At 32.5% G+C, this 19,014-nt stretch overlaps 1 long non-coding RNA gene across 3 annotated transcripts in view; it reads left to right on the forward strand.

The window, feature by feature from the left end:
- Positions 1–18,746, forward strand: part of LOC116860038 — a 233,126-nt gene extending 214,380 nt beyond the window's left edge. For all 3 annotated transcript variants that reach the window (XR_004381259.1, XR_004381261.1, XR_004381260.1), the window contains one exon: positions 17,948–18,746. This is a non-coding gene — a long non-coding RNA (uncharacterized LOC116860038). The remainder of the gene's footprint in view (positions 1–17,947) is intronic.
- Positions 18,747–19,014: the final 268 nt, after the last annotated feature.

Here is a 19,014-nt window from a genome sequence, read left to right on the forward strand (position 1 = left end):
TGCAAATATCTTCTTCCATACCATAGATTGCCTTTTAGTTTTGTTGATTGTTTCCTTTGCTGTGCAAAAGCTTTTTATCCTGATGTACAGATCTTTTATCTCTTCAGTTAGGTTTAGTTTTAGGTATCTTATGGTTTTTGGTGCAATTGTAAATGGGATGGATTCCTTGATTTCTCTTGCTGCTGCATCATTGTTGGTGTATAGAAAGCAACCAGACTTCTGTGCATTGATTATCCCTTGTAACACTGATGAATTCCTGTGCCAGTCCTAACAACTTTTTGGTGGAGTCTTTCAGGTTTTCTACATAGAGTATCATGTTGTCTGAGAAGAGTGGAAGTTGGACTTCTTTGACAGTTTGGATGCCTTTTACTTTTTTTTGTTTGGTTGCTGAGACTAGGACGTCCAGTACTATATTGAACAACAGTTGATGATAGTGGACATCCCTGTCAAGCTCCTGACCTTGGGCAAAAAGCTCTCGGTTTTTCCCCATTGAGAATGATATTGGCTGTGGGTCTTTCATACGTGGCCTTTATGATGTTGAGGTATGTTCCCTCCAGCCCTATACTGTGAAGAGTTTTTAATCAAGAAAAGATGTTGTATTTTGTCAGGTGCTTTTTCTGCATCTATTCAGAGGATCGCATGGCTCTTACCCTTTATTTTATTAATATGGTGTATTATGTTGATTGATTCACAGATGTTGAACCAACCTTGCAGCCCAGGTATAAATCGCACTTGGTTGTGGTGAATCCTTTTAATGTACAGTTGGATGTGATTAGCTAGTATCTTATTGAGAATTTTTGGCTCCATGCTCATCAAGGATAGTGATCTGTAATGCTTTTTTTGGTGGGGTCTTTGTCTGGTTTTGGGATCAAGGTAATGCTGGCCTCATAGAATGAACTTGAAAGTTTTCCTTCCATTTCTATTTTTTGGAAGAGTTTCAGAAAATTGATATTGATTCTTCTTTAAATGTTTGGTAGAATTCCCCTGGGGAAGCCATCTGCCCCCGAACTCTTGTTTTGGGAGATTTTTGATTAGTAATTCAATTTCCTTGTTGGTTATGGGTTTGCTTAGGTTTTCCACTTCTGTTTCGGTTTGGTACTTTATACGTCTCTAGGAATGCATCCATTTCTTCTAGATTGCTGAATTTTTTGGCATATAATTGCTTATATATTCTCTTATAATTGTTTGCATTGTTGTTTGTGATCTCTCCTCTTTCATTCATGGTTTTGTTTATTTGGGTCCTTTCTCTTTTCTTTTTCATAAGTCTGTCTAGGAATTTATCAATCTGTTAATTCTTTCAAAGAATCAGCTCCTAGTTTCATGATCTGTTCTACTGTTCTTTTGGTTTCTATTTCATTGATTTCTGCTCTAATCTTTATTACTTCTCTTCTCCTGTTGGGTTTAGGCTATATTTGCTCTTCTTTTTCCAGCACCTTCAGGTGTAAGTTTAGTTTAGGTTGTGTATTTGAGGGTTTTCTTGCTTTTTGAAGAAGACCTGTATTGCTATATACTTCCCTCTTAGGACCACTTTTACTGCACCCTGAGGGTTTGGATTATCATGTTTTATTTCAAATCGCCTCCATGCATTTTTAAAATTCCTTTTTAATTCCTGGTTGACCCATTCATTCTCTAGTAGTATGTTCTTTAATCTCTATGTATTTGTGTTCCTTCCAAATTTTTCCTTGTGGTTGACTTCAAGTCTCATAGTGTTGTGGTCTGAAAATATGCGTGGTATGATCTCAGTATTTTTGTATCAGTTGAGGCCTGATTTGTGACTCAGGATGTGATCTAATATGGAGAATATTCCAGATTGGAACAGATTCAATGTTTTATTCCAAAAGAATGTGCATTCTACTGCTTTAGAATGAAATGCTCTGAATATATCTGTTAAGTCCATCTGGTCCAGTGTGTTATTCAAAGTCCATGTTTCCTTGTTGATACTCTGCTTAGATGATCTGTCCATTGCTGTGAGTGGGGTATTAAAGTCCCCTACAATCTCTTTATTATTATCAATAAATTTCTTTCAGTCTCTTATTAATTGATTATATATTTGACTGCTCCCAAATTTGGGGTATAAATATTTACAATTGTTAGATCTTTCTGGATAGATGGCTTTATTAGATATAGCTTCCTTACTAATCTCTTATTACAGTCTTTGTTTTAAAATCTAGTTTGTCTGATATAAATATGGTTACTCCAGCTTTCTTTTGATGTCTATTAGCATAATAAATGGTTCTTCATCCCCTCAATTTCAATCTACAGGTGTCTTTGGGTCTAAAATGACTCTCTTGTAGGCAGCATATAGATTTTTTTTAATATATTTAGTCACCCTGTATCTTTTGATTGGAGCATTTAGTCCATGAAGGGTTAAAGTAATTATTGATAGGTATGTACTTGCTGCCATTTTGTTAATTATTTTCTGGTTCCTTTGCAATTCCTATCTGTTCCTTTCTTCTCTTCCTGCTCTTTTCCCTTGTGGCTTGATGGTTTCCTTTAGTGCTATACTTAGATTCCTTTCTTTTTATTTTTTTGGGTATCTATTCTAGGTTTCTGATTTGTTGTTATTGTTAAGTTCATATATAACATTTTATGTGTATACCAGTCTATAATAGAGTTGATGACTGCTTAAATTCCAATGCATTCTAAAAGCTTTCTAAAAGTCTTCCAGATTGCTGATTCATTTTTCTATACCCTCTAATCTGTTGGTTCCCTCCAGTGTATTTTTTTTTCATTTCAGTTATTGAATTCTTTAGTTCTGATTCTTTTTTATATTTTCCACCTCTTTGTTGAAATTCTCACTGAGTTCATTAAATCTTTTTTCAAGTGCAGTGAGTATCTTTATGATGATTACTTTGAATTCTTTATCAGGTGTATTGCTTATTTCTGTTTCATTTAGATCTTTTGCTGTGATACTGTGGGAACTTTCATTTGAGACAGATTCCTCTTTCTCCTTATTTTTATGAACTCTGTTTGTTTGTATGTATTATGGAGGTCAGCTACATCTCCTGGTCTTGAAAGTAGTGGCCCAGTGTAGGGGAGGTGTTATGGTCCCGTTAGCGCAAACCCCGTTGGTCACCAGAACCAGACATCTAGGGTATCTCTTGTATGGGTTCTGCGCACCCTGCTGTTGTGACTGATTCATGGTTACCTTTAGCCCTGTTGGCTGCTCTGACCCAGTTTCCTGCTCTGTGTGCCCTGGGCTGGTTTGGTTCAGTCTTGTTGAGAGGCTGAGACTGCTACAGGCGCTATGTGAGGGAGGCCAGGAGTCCGACTAGGTGTCTATAATCCACCTCTCTGCCACAGCTATAGGCACACAGAATGGCATGTCTTTCTCCCTGTGCAGCCAGCTAAGAGTCCTGGCTGCGAGAACTGCAGGGGCACTGGTATGTGTATTTATTTTCCCCTCCACAGGGCAGGAGTCACTTTAAGGTGGAGCAGGTTTCTGCAAAGGTTGCTTGCAGGGTATGTCAGGGTAGGAGCCACTTTGGACGGAGCCTGCTGAGGCTGGTGGGTTGGATGCATGAGGGTGAGGGGCAACATGGGGTGGGACTTATAGTACTAGCAAGATAGATGAAATATCAGGACAGGTTCCTGCTATCTGAATTAGGAGAGAGGAAGAGAAAGGGCACCTGCCGGCACTTTGGCTCCTGTAGAAATCTGAAGGTCCCTGTTGCTCCAGCTCATGTTCCAAAATTAGTAAATAAATCTTCATTTATACCCACACACTTTCCAAAAAAAAAAAATTTGCTACTGATGGTCATTTAGGTCAATTCCAAATTTTGGATATAATGAAAAATTCTGTGAGTACATTTCAGTGTTGCCCAATTTTTTTGTGTGCATATCCAGAATAAGTTTCTAGGAGTCACCTTGTGATATATAAAATAATAACACATTTTACATTTTGATTGGCATTATGTTTCTTTCCAAAACCATAATACTAAGTACTGAATGTATAATATGCAATGTATAAAATGTGTTGCATTTATGATTTCATTTTTAAATCATCTATAATTACATAGCTTTGACACACATAAGGAAGACGAGAACCATCTTTTATCCCTGAACAAATAGCTAGTTATGATAAAAACATTTGTTGAAAATTCCAAATTTTTGTCACCAGCTGAAGAATTCAAATATAATTATATATTAAAGTCTAACATGAATTTGTTTCAGTTCTCTTTTGTTGATTCGTTTCTATCTAGGTTCTTCTTCTTTTTCTGGTGTCAAATATTTAGTTACTTTTTTTAAAGAATGTAAGATTTGAAAACTGTCTTAAAAATTCCTTACCTCCTTTCCATTTTCAACTTCTCAATCATTAATTATATTTTGTTCTTTTATGGTTACTGTAGCTTACTTTATTTTTAACGTCTATTATTTTAAATAAGATATTAAAATTGCCCTCTAATTATCAGTTATGACTATATATTTGTTACATCATTAGAGAAAATACAAAAAATTGACATACTATCATTTTCTGTCACCTCTTCTCTCTATACTTTATGTAATTTTCACTTTGCCTATAACGTTTATTGAGTTTAAACAATATGAAATTGGTATTTTTGTAGATGAAACATTTCTTATATCAGCTATCTGTTATGAGTCAATCTATTATACTCTGTTATTCATAATTCCTATAACTCTTTAGCTTTAATTCTGTATTTAGATATATTCCATATTAAAAATGCAACATTTGGGCACCTGGGTGGCTGGGTCATTAAGCACCTGCCTTCGGCTCAGGTCATGATCTCAGGGTCCTGGGTTCAAGCCTGATACCAGGCTCCCTGCTCAGCTGGAAACCCACTTCTCTCTCTCCCACTCCCCCTGCTTGTGTTACCTCTCTCACTGTCTCTCTGTCAAATAAATAAATAAATAAAAATAAAAATGCAACATTTTTAGGTATCTCTTGTTGACCTCCCTGTAAATGTGTTATGATTGTGATATATCTTGTGCTCATATAGCACTCATTATTGCCATTTTCATACTACTATCCTAAGAATTGTGACAGGTATAGTATTAGATTTTTGCACAACTTTTCATGTGTATATGGGTATGTTTATATTTATCATAATATAAATGTACATACACAAATGTTTATGTATTTATATAAATATATAAAATTATAATATAATTACATAAAATCCACCACTTTAAAGTGAACAAAGGAGTGGTTTTAGTATATTGCCAAGGCAATACAACCATCCTCAGTAATTCTAGGGTATTTGTGATACTCTGAAAAGAAACCCCATACCAGTTATCAGTCAGTTTCTAACCCCCCTTCCCCTTGGCCACCAGGGGAAGATATACTTTGTGACTGTATGTATTTGCTTAATCAGAACATCTCATACAAATGGAATCATAAAACATGTGCCTTTTGATTTATTTCTCAGCACAATGATTCTAAGGTTCACTGACGTTGTAATCTGTATCAGTTGTTTATTCATTTTTATAGGTGAGCAATGGTCATATATATCCATAAAATGGTTGAATTTTTTATGAATATATAAATTTACATATTAATATACTGTAAGTCGTGTTAATATATTACATGATTACATAATTATATAATTAATCTATATTCGTATATATAGTTGTGAATATATAATATGTAATAACATATATTAGAAATATATACACATATATATTCATATAAATATATATTTTTTCATACACTGATGGACCCTTAGGTTGCTTCCATCTTTTGGCTTTTGTGATAATGTTCTAATATTCATGTATAAATTTCTGTTTGAATACCTATTTTTAATTGTTTGTTATATAATTTCTATATACAAAGAATTAGAACATGGGGTTATGTAGTAATTCTGCTTTTTTGTGGAACTGCCAAACCGCTTTATGTTTTGGCTGAAATCATAGTTTCACCAGCACTGTATGAGAGTTCCAGTTACTCTGTATCTTTGGCTATGTACTTGTTTTATATTTATTTTTACATTCCTATACCATTCTTTCATGTGTGAAGTGATAGCACATTATGTATTATTTTGATTGGTATTTCCTAATGAAAATGATGTTGAGTACAATTTCATATGCTTATTGGCAATTTGCATATATTTTTGGGAAAAATATCTATTCAAATACTTTCCCAGTTTTAATGGGTTTATCTTGTTATGTTGAGCTATAAGAGTTCTCTATTTTGGATACTCGACTTTTGTCTTATGTATGACTTGCAAATATTTTCTTCCATTCTGTGGGTTATCTTACTAACAAAGGATAGTATCCTTTGATACACACACTTTGTTTGATGAGTTCCAGTTTATCTTATTTTTTCTTTGGTTGCTTCATTTTTGGTGTCCTGTCTAAAAAACTGTTCTCCAGTCCAATATTGCCAATATTTGCACCTTTGTTTTCTTTTAAGAGTCTTATAATTTAAATAATTTATTAAAATTAATTTAAATATTTGATCACTTTTGAATTAATTTTTATATGTGGTGTAAGATAGGGGTTCAGGCTCATTCCTTTGCGTGTGAATACTAGTTGTCCCAGCAGCTAGATAAAAAGACAGTGTGTTAAAAAGAGGAGTCTTTTCCCCATTAAATTTTCTTAGCACTAGTGGTGAAAATCAATTGACCATAAAAGTGAGGGTTTATGTCTGGATTCCAAATTCTACTCCATTGATTTGTCTATTCTTCTGTTAGTAACATACTTTCTTTATTATGGTAGCTGTGTTGGGTATTGAAGTTGGGAAGTATGAGTCCTTTATTTACTTTTTCTAGACCTGGGCAATTATTCTGAGTCTCTCATATGTGTGTGTGTGTGTGTGTGTGTGTGTATACATATATACATTTCTCATATATAGATAAGTATGAATACATATATGAATATTAGGAAGTATTGCTATCTTTTACAATACTAAGACTTCCTACTCATAAATATGAGGTTTCTTTCCATTTACTTAAGTCTTTAATTCTTCAGGCAATGATTTTTGGTTTTGATTGTACAAATTTTTTACCTCCTTGTTTAAACTTAATTCCTTTTATAATAGCACAGAAAATAATAAGATAATCAGGAATGTTTTCTTAATTTTATGATTGGATTATAATTTGCTAGCATATAGAAATATAATTTAGTTTTGTGTATTGATCTTCTGCCTTGCAACCTTACTGAACTTACCATTTTTTCTTTCATGGATTCTTCAGGGATTCCTATATGTAAAATCATGTCATCTGTAAATAGGCAAGAAAAAGAAACAATAATATTTGGATTGAATCATAAAAAGTAAAACTATCTCTTATGCCCTGTGTTGAAAGAAGTGACCAGAGCAGACTTTGTCTCTTTCCTGATCTTAAAGTAATAGCTTTCAATTTCTCACCAATAGGAATGGTATTAGTTGTGAGTTTTCTGTAGATATTCTTTATCAAATGCATTTTCTGCATTTACTGTGCATATTTTCCCATTTTCCCCATTATTTTATTAATACTGATTTCTGTATGTTGAACCATCTATACATTCCTGAGACAACTCCCACTTTTTCACAGTATAGTATCCGTGTGTGTGTGTATATATATATATATATATATATAATGTATGCATTATTAAACACACACACACACACACACATATATACATGCACTCCTTTAAATTTGGTTTGCTGTTATTTTGCTGAGAATATTTGTGTCAATATCCATGGCAGAAACTGCCATACAATATTTTCTTGTGAGAACTTTGTCAGGTTTTACCGACATAATAGTGGAATCCTAAAATGAATTAAGTGTTCCTATATGTCTACTTTAAAAAAAAAATAAGTGTTTAGGAAATATTAGTGTCATTCTTTTAAATGGTTGACTTCACCAGTGAGGTCATCTTTCATGTGAAGTTTTTTTTTTTTAATTATTAACTCAATCTGTTTATTATACATCTATTCAGATTTTATTTTTCATCTTAAGTTTTGGTAATGTGTGTCTTCCTAGAAATGTACTCACTGTTGCTTAACTGTTTTGCATATATTTGTTTAAAGGTTTCCCTTATCATCCACTAGTATTTCTGTAAAGTCTGAAGTTACGGTCCATTTTTAGTTTCTGATTTAAACAACAGAAATTTTTCTCTTCTTTTCTTGGTTGGTGTAGATAGAGTCATCAACTGTATGGCTTTTTTCAAAGAATCAGCTTTTGGTTTTGTTCATTTTTTCTATATTTTAATCTTTTTTTCTTGTTCTCTAATATTTACTACTTCCTTCTTTTGCTTGTTTTGGATTTTGTTTGCAGTTCTTTTACTACTTTATTAAAGGTGGAGATTAGGTTACTGATTTGGGATCTTTCTTTTTTTTATTGGAGACATTTACAGCTATAAATATCCATCTGAGCACTAATTTTATTGCATGCTTTAAGTATTGATATTACAAAGTATTTTGTAATTCCACTGTGGTTTATTATTTGACTCCTTACTTTGTTAATAACCACATATTTTTGAATTTCCTAAATTTCCTTCTGTTATTGATTTCTAATTTGCTTTAATGTGTTTGGAGAAACACAGTTTATATGATTTCCATCCTTTAAATGTTTCTGAGGCTTGTTCTATAAACAAACATATGGTCTAGCTTAGAAAATGTTCTTTGAGCACTTGAGAAGAATGCGTGTGCTCTTGTGGGGTAGAGTGTCTGTTAGTTCTAGCTGACTTGTTCAAATCTCCTATTTCCTTGTTACTGTCTATTTGTATTATACATTATTGAAAGTTGGGTATTGAAGTGTCCAGATATTGTTGAAATATCTCTTTCTGGGGTGCCTGCGTGGTTCAGTTGGTTAAGCATCTGCCTTTGGCTCAGGTCATGATCCTAGCATTCTGGGACTGAGCCCCACATCTGGCTCTCTGCTCAGCAGGGAGCCTGCTTCTCCCTCTCCCTTTGCTGCTCCCCCGCTTGTGCTTACCCGCTTTCTTTGTCAAATAAATAAATTTTTTTTTTTAAAAAGAAATAACTCTTTCTGCCTTTAGTCCTTTTAGAGAATACACTTATTCCTACATTTGATGGTGTCCCACAGGTCTCTGAGGCTCCATTTACATTTTTTCATCTTCTTTTCCTGTTCCTCAGACTGGACAGTCTGAATTTATTCTTTGTCATGTTTTCTGATTCTTCTACTTGCACAGATCTGTGGTTGACCTTTTCTACTGAATTTTTAAATTTTATTTATTTTAGTTTTCAACTACAGGTATCTATCTGATCCCTTGTTATAATTTCTCTCTCTTTATTGGTATTCTGTATTTGCTGAGAGAGCATTCTCATATGTTCCTTTAGTTATTTAGACATGGTCTCCTTTAGCTCTTTGAACACATTTAAAATAGCTAATTTATAGTAAGCCTAACATCCAGGCTCCCTTGTAGATGGTTTCTATTTTTTTGTTTGTTTGTTTGTTTTGGTTTTGTTTTGTCTTCTGTTTGGGTAATACTTGCTTGTTTCTTTGAATGTATCATCATGTTTTGATGAAAAATGTACATTTCAAATACCATGATGTGCAACTCTGCAAATCAGATATTCCTCTTACCTAGAGTTTGTTATTAGTGCTGCTTGTTTTTGTTATTTGGTTAATGACTTTTCTGAGCAAATTTTAAAGTCTGGCCATTAAAGTCTCTATCTACTTAGTTTGCTTAGTCGTCAGATAATAACTAAATAGGAATTTTTTTTTTTTAATTCCTAAAACAAATAAGTCTTCCATTCTTTGCTGAGGAGCTCTTTGTGACCACACATAACGAGGAATTTTAAAACTGGATTTAAGCTTTATTTCCTGCTGTGGAGAGCCTCAGAGAATATCAGAGGTGAGACCTTAAGAGCTTCTCATGTATTTTTCCTATACACGCGCACAACTCTATGAATGAATGATGCTTCCCAAGAATATGTCAGAGATTTTTAAAGCCCCTATAGACATCTCATTTTTCACCTTCCCCTTTTAAGATTTTGGTTAATCTGTTGTCTGTCCCAACTCTTAAAAATCACTTTAGACAGTCAGGATGTTAAAACATTTGACAAATGTCTCTTGGTGAGAAGCTTTTAAAGGCACTCAGCAAGTTCAAGTGAGGTGAAATTAAAATAGGCTGTTTGAGGAGAGTCTTCCAGAGAACCAATATTCAGGTTAAGTAATTACTGTTCTTTGGAAGCAAAGCTTGGAAAGAGCTATGGTGCTGTTTTGCTTCCTCTGATACCAGGAATATGGCCTGTTATCATTCCAAGGTGACTGCGGAGCTGTGGAGTGGTGGATTGAATGCCACAAAATGTGTTGTTGATGCTGAGATTCAGCATTTTCTTGCTGAAATGCCACCTCATTACTGAAGTCTTTAATTAATTTTCAGAGTTCTGAGAAATTGATTTGAGTCTTCGGTGAGTTTTTAGCCCACCATTTCACATTATCACTCCATCGTTTATTTTCATTGCAAATTTAAATTTATTTCTCTACCTTGAACTTTCATGGTTGTGTGACAGAATCTAAAGGAGGTCTTCTTTTTATGGTTGTTAGGGGATTTTTTTTTTTTTTTTCACAGAATGCCTAAACATATATATATTTAAAACCCAAACATGCCAAAAGTCTTTGTCAGTTATTTTGTGACAATTTTACTGAAACACTTTATCCCTTTGAATTAAAATTTCATTTTTCTGAAATTTTGCAAAAATTTTTTGTTCTTTAAGTGGTTAGATTTTCTGTTGCAAAATTATTTTTTATTGCTTTTTGAGTGATTAGCAACTTTTCTTTGAGTGATCAGCAACCTTTCTTAATTAAATTACTATTATTGTTTTGTTTTGATAATTTTATCCCCCTCTTTATCTTTTTCTTTTACATTAACTATAATTATTTCATACTTTTTATGTGTTATCAAATTATTTTCTGTGTCTGTTTCTTAGTTACTAAATTATTTGTTCAGCAGTGATGTTTTTCTCATTCTGTTTACTTAGCTTGCCAAGATCCCTTTTTATTTCATTCTTTCAAAAAGTAATTTTCTTTGTACATTTTTCCATTGTACAACACATTAATGCAAATATCTGTTTCTTAGGTTTTATTTCCAAAAGGTATTTATCTGACATTTGCATTCATTTTTCTTTTTATCCTTAGGTAGCATTTTTGCATAGCTCCCCTCACTTGTCTTTTCCATATATGTATATCTAAGATTAGAAATCTTATAAAAATACAGATTTTCTGTAAAACAGTCATCAATTTATTTAACATTTATGATTACCTGTTAGGTTCCAGTGATTATTCTTCTTATTAGAATACACAATGAAAAATAATTCCAATATCCATACCCTAGTTTAGTTTGCATTTTATCAAGGGAAGGACAGACATAAAATATAATCCTAGTACCTGTACCACAAATGTGGTAAAATATCATAAGACAAGAATAGAGTATGGGTATTATGGTTTGAAATTGAGAGCATAATTATTGAGACATCTCCATGGAATGAACCAGGATAATGTCACTGAGGTGATAAGGGCAGATGTCTTAGATTACATGGATGTGCAATCTTAACTTGAAATTGGGACTTGAGAGGTTCAATAATGTATATTTTATCCATCTCTTCCATTGCAAAAGATTTTGGGGAAAAGTGTCTTTGGTAGGACCAGTACTACCAAATACTTACAAATACAAATACTTATATAACTGAAAACTTTTAATCTACATATTTTCCTGCCTGATTTTTACATAAAAGCTGTTAATGTCAGACATTAGCTTTCCCCCCTCTCCATCAGACACTTTGTAACATTAATCAACCAAGATTCACTAAAGAAAAAGTTTGCTAAGAGGATAATTTATGGAAAAGGCCCCATCCCCTAAATTAAAAAGAAAATGATGAAAATAAAATCATCCCTTCAGTTAAATAGGAAATGCCCATGATTTGAAATTATACAAAATAAGCCTAGAAATCAAGCTAACATTCAAGGAGGCTGAAATGTGAGTTCTAAATAGCAGCTCTGATGGTCTGAATTGGTCTAGAACTCTATCTGTGGACTTCCGTTATATTTCTGGTGAGAAATTCTTACAAAATGCATTCTTAATGATACAAAATGACAAGAATAATTCATTTGTTACCTGTAATATCAAGAAGCTTATATTGTAATTCACTCCTAATCACATGTAGATTTTTTTTGTTAACCTTTGGTTAGAGATAATCAATATCCCTCCCTCTAGCAGTTATTTTCACTGTGACAATATCGGATTTTAACCTATGTGTAATCAGAATCTTAAAAGTAGAATAAACAAGAAACAGTATAGAAGAAAAAATGCTGAGGAATATCCAAAATTAGATATTAAAGCACAAATCCAAGAAACAACAAAATTACACATATTATATTTTAAGCCACTGAAAACTAATGGCAACCAAGGACAAAGAGAAAATGTTAACAGCTACCAGAATAACAACAACAACAACAAAAAAATGCTATTTACAGAAGGACAAACCTCAATCTTTTCATCTGAAACCATGCAAACAAGAGTGGTATCTTCATGTGCTGAAAGAAAAGAAAAAAAAAAACCTGTCAATTTAGTATTCTATATACAGTGAAAACATTCTTCAGGGTTTAAGGAGAAATAAATACTCTCAAGGAAGCAAAAACTAAGGGAATCCATGGCTAATAAACCTGGTGTACAAGAAATATTAGAGAAATGTCTTTAGGAAAAAGGCATGAGCTCAATCAGAAAATTCGAGTGTCAGTAAAATGTGAAGAACGCTGAAAATAGAAAAAATACAGGTAAATGTATTTTTTTCTTTTTCACAGTTTTTCTAAAACATAACTGATGAAAAATAAGCCAAATTATATGTTAGATGTTTACAGAATTAAATTCAGGACAATGATGGCACAAGGGATGGGAAAGGGAATGGGTTTCACACAATTAAAAATTGTTTACACTGCACATGAGGTGGTATAATATAATGCCACAGTAGTTGCAGGTTATTTTTAAATGTATGTTTAAAACCCAGATGAACCAGTAAATTATATGATTAAATAATACAACCAATAAATTAGATTAAATGAACTCATTAAAAACTGCTAAATTAAAACCAAAGAAGGCAGAAAAAGAGAGAAAACAGCTAACAAGATGCCACCAGATAATCCAAGCACATCAGTAGTCATTGGGAATGTCTGATCTAAACCTGTAAGTTAAAAATTTTACGTAAAAAAATAAATAATGATCCAACTATATGTTATCAATAAGAAATCCACTACAAATATAACATGAATATGTTATGATAAGAGGATAGAGAAAGATACAATCAATTATTAACCAAAATAAATCTGAAGTAAATATTAATTTCAGACAAATTATACTTCAGGTCAAGAAATTTTTTCAGAGGTAGATGGGAACATTACATAATGATAAAAAGAACAAATTTTACCAAAAAGACTTAAGAATCCTAAATTTATATGCATGTGTCAACACAGCTTCAAAATACATGGGGAAATAATAGATAGAAATGAAAGGACAAATAGATGAATTTGTAACTGTAACTGGAGACATCAGCATGTCTCTCAGAAATTTATAGAACAAGTAGCCAGAAATCCAACGAAGAAATAGAGAACCCAAAAGACACTATCTATCACTTGGATCTACTTGAGAGTTCTGGAACATTCTATTTATAGTAGAATACACATTGTTTTCAAGTGCACATGGAACACATGTCTAGGTAGACTGCATCCTGGAGTACAAAATCTTAATTTAAAAACAGAAATTATGCAAAATATGTTTTTGGACTGTAACAATATTAACCAGAAGTTGGTAACAGGTAGCCAGAAAATCTCCAAGTTACTTAGAAATCAAAAAACACATCTATGTAATGCATGAGTCAAAGAGAAAGTCTCAAGGGCAATTTAAACGAGCTGCCATTTCTAACTTTCTTCTTGGCTTTAAAGAACAGTGATGGATAGCAACAGTGACACTTTGAATGGTACATCTGTGCTAGAGGAGTTTTCAGCCTCTATATACTCCCTGCTCACCTACTCAAGATGAGTCTTCCACAGTACCACTTTGGGTGGTAATAAGAATAAATGTCAGAGGGGCGCCTGGGTGGCTCAGTGGGTTAAGGCCTCTGCCTTCAGCTCAGGTCATGATCCCAGGGTCCTGGGATTGAGTCCCGCATCGGGCTCTCCTTGGCAGGGAGCCTGCTTCCTTCTCTCTCTCTCTCTGCCTGCCTCTCTGCTGACTTGTGATCTCTGTCTGTCAAATAAATAAATAAAATCTTAAAAAAAAAATAAAATAAATGTCAGATTTTGACCACTCACCTTCCTTCCCCTCTAATACTGGGAGAAACATTGCTATTATAGAGTTTAAGAGCTTAATAATTTTTAAATGTGCTTACTTTGTAGATCTGTTAGGATATAATGGTAGATACCGAATTTCTGCTACTGTCTTTTCTTATTTCTTATTTTGTGGGGTAGGATTTTACTAAGGTTATGTCATTCAGTTTCTATCGGTTCTTTTACTTGGAAAATTTTTCAAAGTATTTGCAGGTTGTTTTTTAAAAAATTCAACAATAAGTTTATAGCAATTTTAAACAAGATTTCAATTTCACCACGTCAATTAATGACTTTATGGGCCCAATTTCAAGAATCATCAATTTCAAGTGTAGCTTAGTTGGAAAGGAATTTGGTAGGAAATGAGAAGTCATATTCAGAGTTGTGCATGATGTCTAAGCCCACTATGCAATTCTTAATCCCATCACAGAAAAAAAAAGTTGAGATTATTTGCTCAGCTTCTTCCTTACAAAAAGAAGATGGATTTTCAAAAGTACTACACTAGGAGCAACATCTGATAATAACAGCAATTTCTTAATTTAGTCCATTAGATTTTCCTTTTATCATCTTACTTCTGTATTACCTTTTACATAATATTTTATCTTGCAAAGAAACTTTGAAAATGTAGCTTCTGATATAACTTTTAAGGAATATTTTGACATGTTTGATACAGGTGCCCATTTAAAAACCTGGGTCATGACTCAGAGAACTCTTCATCATTATTTTCTCTTAAAATTCCTAATATACTTCATGGTCTTATGTAATTTAAAGAGTATTTCTCATTTTGTTAATTCTTTTCTATTGTTATTTCTTCCGAATCTCTGATAGCCTTTTTTTCTTCCTATTTTCCTTTTTTCTTAGGTAACTATGAAAATATTAAGCATAAAAAGTAGTACAGAATTTTTATTTAGTAATTCAAATATACTATTTATTAATTATAAATTAAAATTAAATAGTTAGTAGGGGTGCTTGGGTGGCCAGTTGGTTAAGTGTCAGTTCAGGTCATGATCTTGGAGTCCTGGGATCAGACCCTACCTTGAGTTCTCTGCTCAGCAGGGAGTTTGCTTCTCCCTCTTACTCTCCCTTTTCCTGTCAAATAAATAAAATCTTAAAAAATAATAAAAAAGTAAGTATTCTGTTTTAGTTTAGAATGTGGAAGTATGGGTTTATTTAAGGGTTTTCATATTTCATTATAAAATATGTTTATAATTTTATAATATATAATATATAAATTATGTTACAAAGATATAACTGATATATATAGATATAGATATAATTATATAGTTAATATATATAATTATATATAAATTATATATAATATATAGTTTATAACTATATAGTTATATAGTTATAGTTTATATAAACTATATATAAACTATATATAACTATATAAACTATAACTATATAAACTATATATAACTATATATAAACTATATATATAACTATATAAACTATATAAACTATATAGTTTATAACTATATAAATATTATATAGTTAATATAAATTTTGTATTTATAGAGAGAGAATAAAAACATTAATTGTCATAACTAATGAATCAAAAGCTAACATAATCCCATTAAATAAACCAATAATGGAAAAAATATATAGAGAAAGAAAGAAAGAAGCATTTCCAATATCTTCAAAACAGAAATACTCCTGATGTAGTAGAAGCTTTCTTTGGTTGGGTATAGGATATTAGTGAAATTTTGTTGTAAATATATTCCACTAATGGTCATACTCAAATGACTTAAACAGATTAAACAAGGGAATATTCATTGTGGGGACCTCTGTAGGCTGTTGGGAACTGGCTGTCTGTTATCCTTACATTTGTTTGTGTTTCATGTTATTTTAAAATAGTTTCAGATTTACAGTATGTATACAGATATTTTAGATATCATAATACAGCTGTCACTTGGGCAGCATATCACTTTCTTAGGAAGTTCCCATATACTGCGTCATGACAATCCTTTCAAGCAGATGTCATTGCTATTTAACAGATGAAAAAAAAAAAGTGAGGATTTCCCAACTAGCAAGTGTGTCAGGTCTAGACTTATATCTTCATCTACCGTTTTGATAAAAAATGAACAAAACCTTTTAAAAATTTTAAAGAGAAGGGAAAAATGTTTTATTTGGGCCCAAGTTAGGACAGTTGCCTGGGATACTCTGTCTTTACAAAGAAGGAAGTGATTCAGGGAAGAAACATTTGGTGCAGGGTTATCTATGTTTTTTATGTACAAATCATCATGACAAAGGACATTCTAGAAAGTTAAAGACTTTATCTTGTGTTTTTAGTATGTGCAAGCTGCATGAGTTTAATCTTAGGAGAAGCAGAGAGGTGTGTTGTCCCCCCTACCCCCATATCTTTACGTTTAGAATGCTCCTTTTTGGTTGGTTAGTTTATTTAATTTAATTAATAAATTTATTGGAAGCAGATGTATAATGTATGCTCAAGGCAGAAATAGCCATGATTTGAGGTTTTTTGGAGCCATTTTGACCTTGGTAAATGTTATAGTAATAGCTTCTCTGGGAGCCTACAAACAGGACCTATGAAGATTAAAAGTTGAGAATTTCCTTTCTCAACTCAGTTCCATAGCATTTACCCTTTACTGTATCAACAAAACGTAATACCCATTATATTCTTAAGGAGTAGAGTAATACGTTCAAAAGAAGATTAGTTCAGCATTTATACACTGGAATTTCAGCACTGGTTTTGTAGCGAACAACCTTTGTGACGTTAGGCATGTAAGTGAACCTCTCTGGGCTTAAATTTCTGTATCTTTGGTAGAAAGGAATTGAAGTAGCTAAACCATAAATCTCCACCAAGCTCTAAAATTTCATGATTATTTTAGATTCATTCTTCCTGTGTTTATAAGCACCAGGCATTTGCTAAAGCCATTTTAAAGAATGAGAACAGAAACATCAAACTATTGTAAATTGTCAAATTGTATGTCATTGTAAGCAAATTTGTAGAGCCCTGAAGTTTAAGTTTCATTTAGCTTCACTGTAAATCTGCCTTTAGTGACATCACTCCATATGGCTTTGCTGACATGTTTTGCTGTTGGGGTGGGAAAGAGGAAATAGTGAAATATTTAATGATATTACACAGAAATTCCCCTGACCCCTTACCTGTCTGAGGTGCTGAGAGGTAGAGAAGTGATCCATTTCTATTAGTGACAGAAAAAATGAATTTCTTGCTCCTTGGAACAATTTAACTAGAGTGGTAAGACACAAGTTGCATTATTTGTAAAGCCAAAGAGATGAAATATTAAGCACTTACTTTGATTTCGAAATTAAGCAGTCAACACTGTGTTCAATATACTGGAGAAAGCAAGGATTCCCAAAAGCTACTGCAAAAAAAAAAAAATCTAAAGACTAGGATATGAACAATTTGGTAATCAGATATGAATATAATTAGTGACAGGCCACTTGACAAATGTATTTAACAGTTTGAAAGTTTGAGGATAACATTTACATGTAATTCTAAAAATAAATGTGTTAAATGTGGAGAAATCAAGATTAGGTCCCAGGCTACTCCGCCTTTGACTCATAAACCACAATGAATTTGATCTCACAAAAATTTTATCTCACAAAATCCCACTGGATGAAAACAGAAACTAGCCTATTTTGTTGCAATCTAAAATACTCTGTAGACTAAAATAAGTCATAGTTTTGGATGATTTCACATCTGCCTCATGTAACACTTACTTTTGTTTTTGTTTTTTAAGGAGGATACAGCTTTCAAGCAACAATGAGGATATTTACTACTATGACATCTCTTCAAGATAGAGTTCCAAACCCTTCAAGACCTGAGAAGATGGTACTGATTATTTCCCACATGTTTGTCAAGGTCATTGAGGGAAAAAAATAGTGTAAGAAGTTAATATTGCAGGAAAGACTTCACATCAAAAATGAAATAATATTTGAGACTGAAAAAGATATTTTATCCCCATAGCTCTGCCAAACTCAGTGTCTACACAAATTATTATCTCTCTTTTAAGTGTCAGTAAGTTATAGTTATGTAAGTTACAGTTCTCTAAGGGCAGCTTTAACTGCTTTCTGTTACCTAGAAATTTCCTCTGTTTTACTTCTCTTAGTTAAAATGAGTTCCATTTTTACAATGCCATTTCCTTTTATGTCAGAATTGTGTGTCATGGTATAGAGTTTCCAATTGAATATACCTATTCTCTTTCTCGCTACAAAATATACATACCAAATGAATATCTTAAGTATAACTTGCTAAAATAAAGGATATCACATTTCAGTTGCTTGTGGATACTGATAGTCTTTGTACTAAAATCTTAGTATGTATCCTCACTTTAAGAATTGTCAGTTTGCTGAATACAAGAAAAGTTCACTTACTCATGGAGGAGATAATGTTAACAACTAATAACTCATAGATTAACACTACAGTAAGCTTTTATTCCTAGAATAAAAGATAAATATATTATGACTTCTCTACTCTTATTTATAATTTCATTATCAGCTATGTGGAAACTGTCTAAACATTATTTTATATATAAATTCAGCCCATTAAATATGGTAAAATTACTGATATTGTTGAAATTATACTATCAACTGAACTCAATTCTCTGTTCTTTCTTTATAGTTGTGCTTAGAAGTAACTTTCTAGAATCCACATTTCCACTATGTGTTCTAAAATTACTGAAGAACTAAAATTATATACCTCAGTATTTGTTTAGAACATGGGTGTTATATGGATAATATGTCTGATAAAAAATATTAGATCTTTACCTGTAAGTGTTTAATGGTTGGAGTTTGGGAAATATGGTGG

The sequence above is a fragment of the Lontra canadensis genome, unplaced genomic scaffold (assembly GCF_010015895.1).
Source record: "Lontra canadensis isolate GAN:19392208 unplaced genomic scaffold, GSC_riverotter_1.0 scaffold4, whole genome shotgun sequence".
Classification (NCBI taxonomy): Eukaryota; Metazoa; Chordata; class Mammalia; order Carnivora; family Mustelidae; genus Lontra; species Lontra canadensis.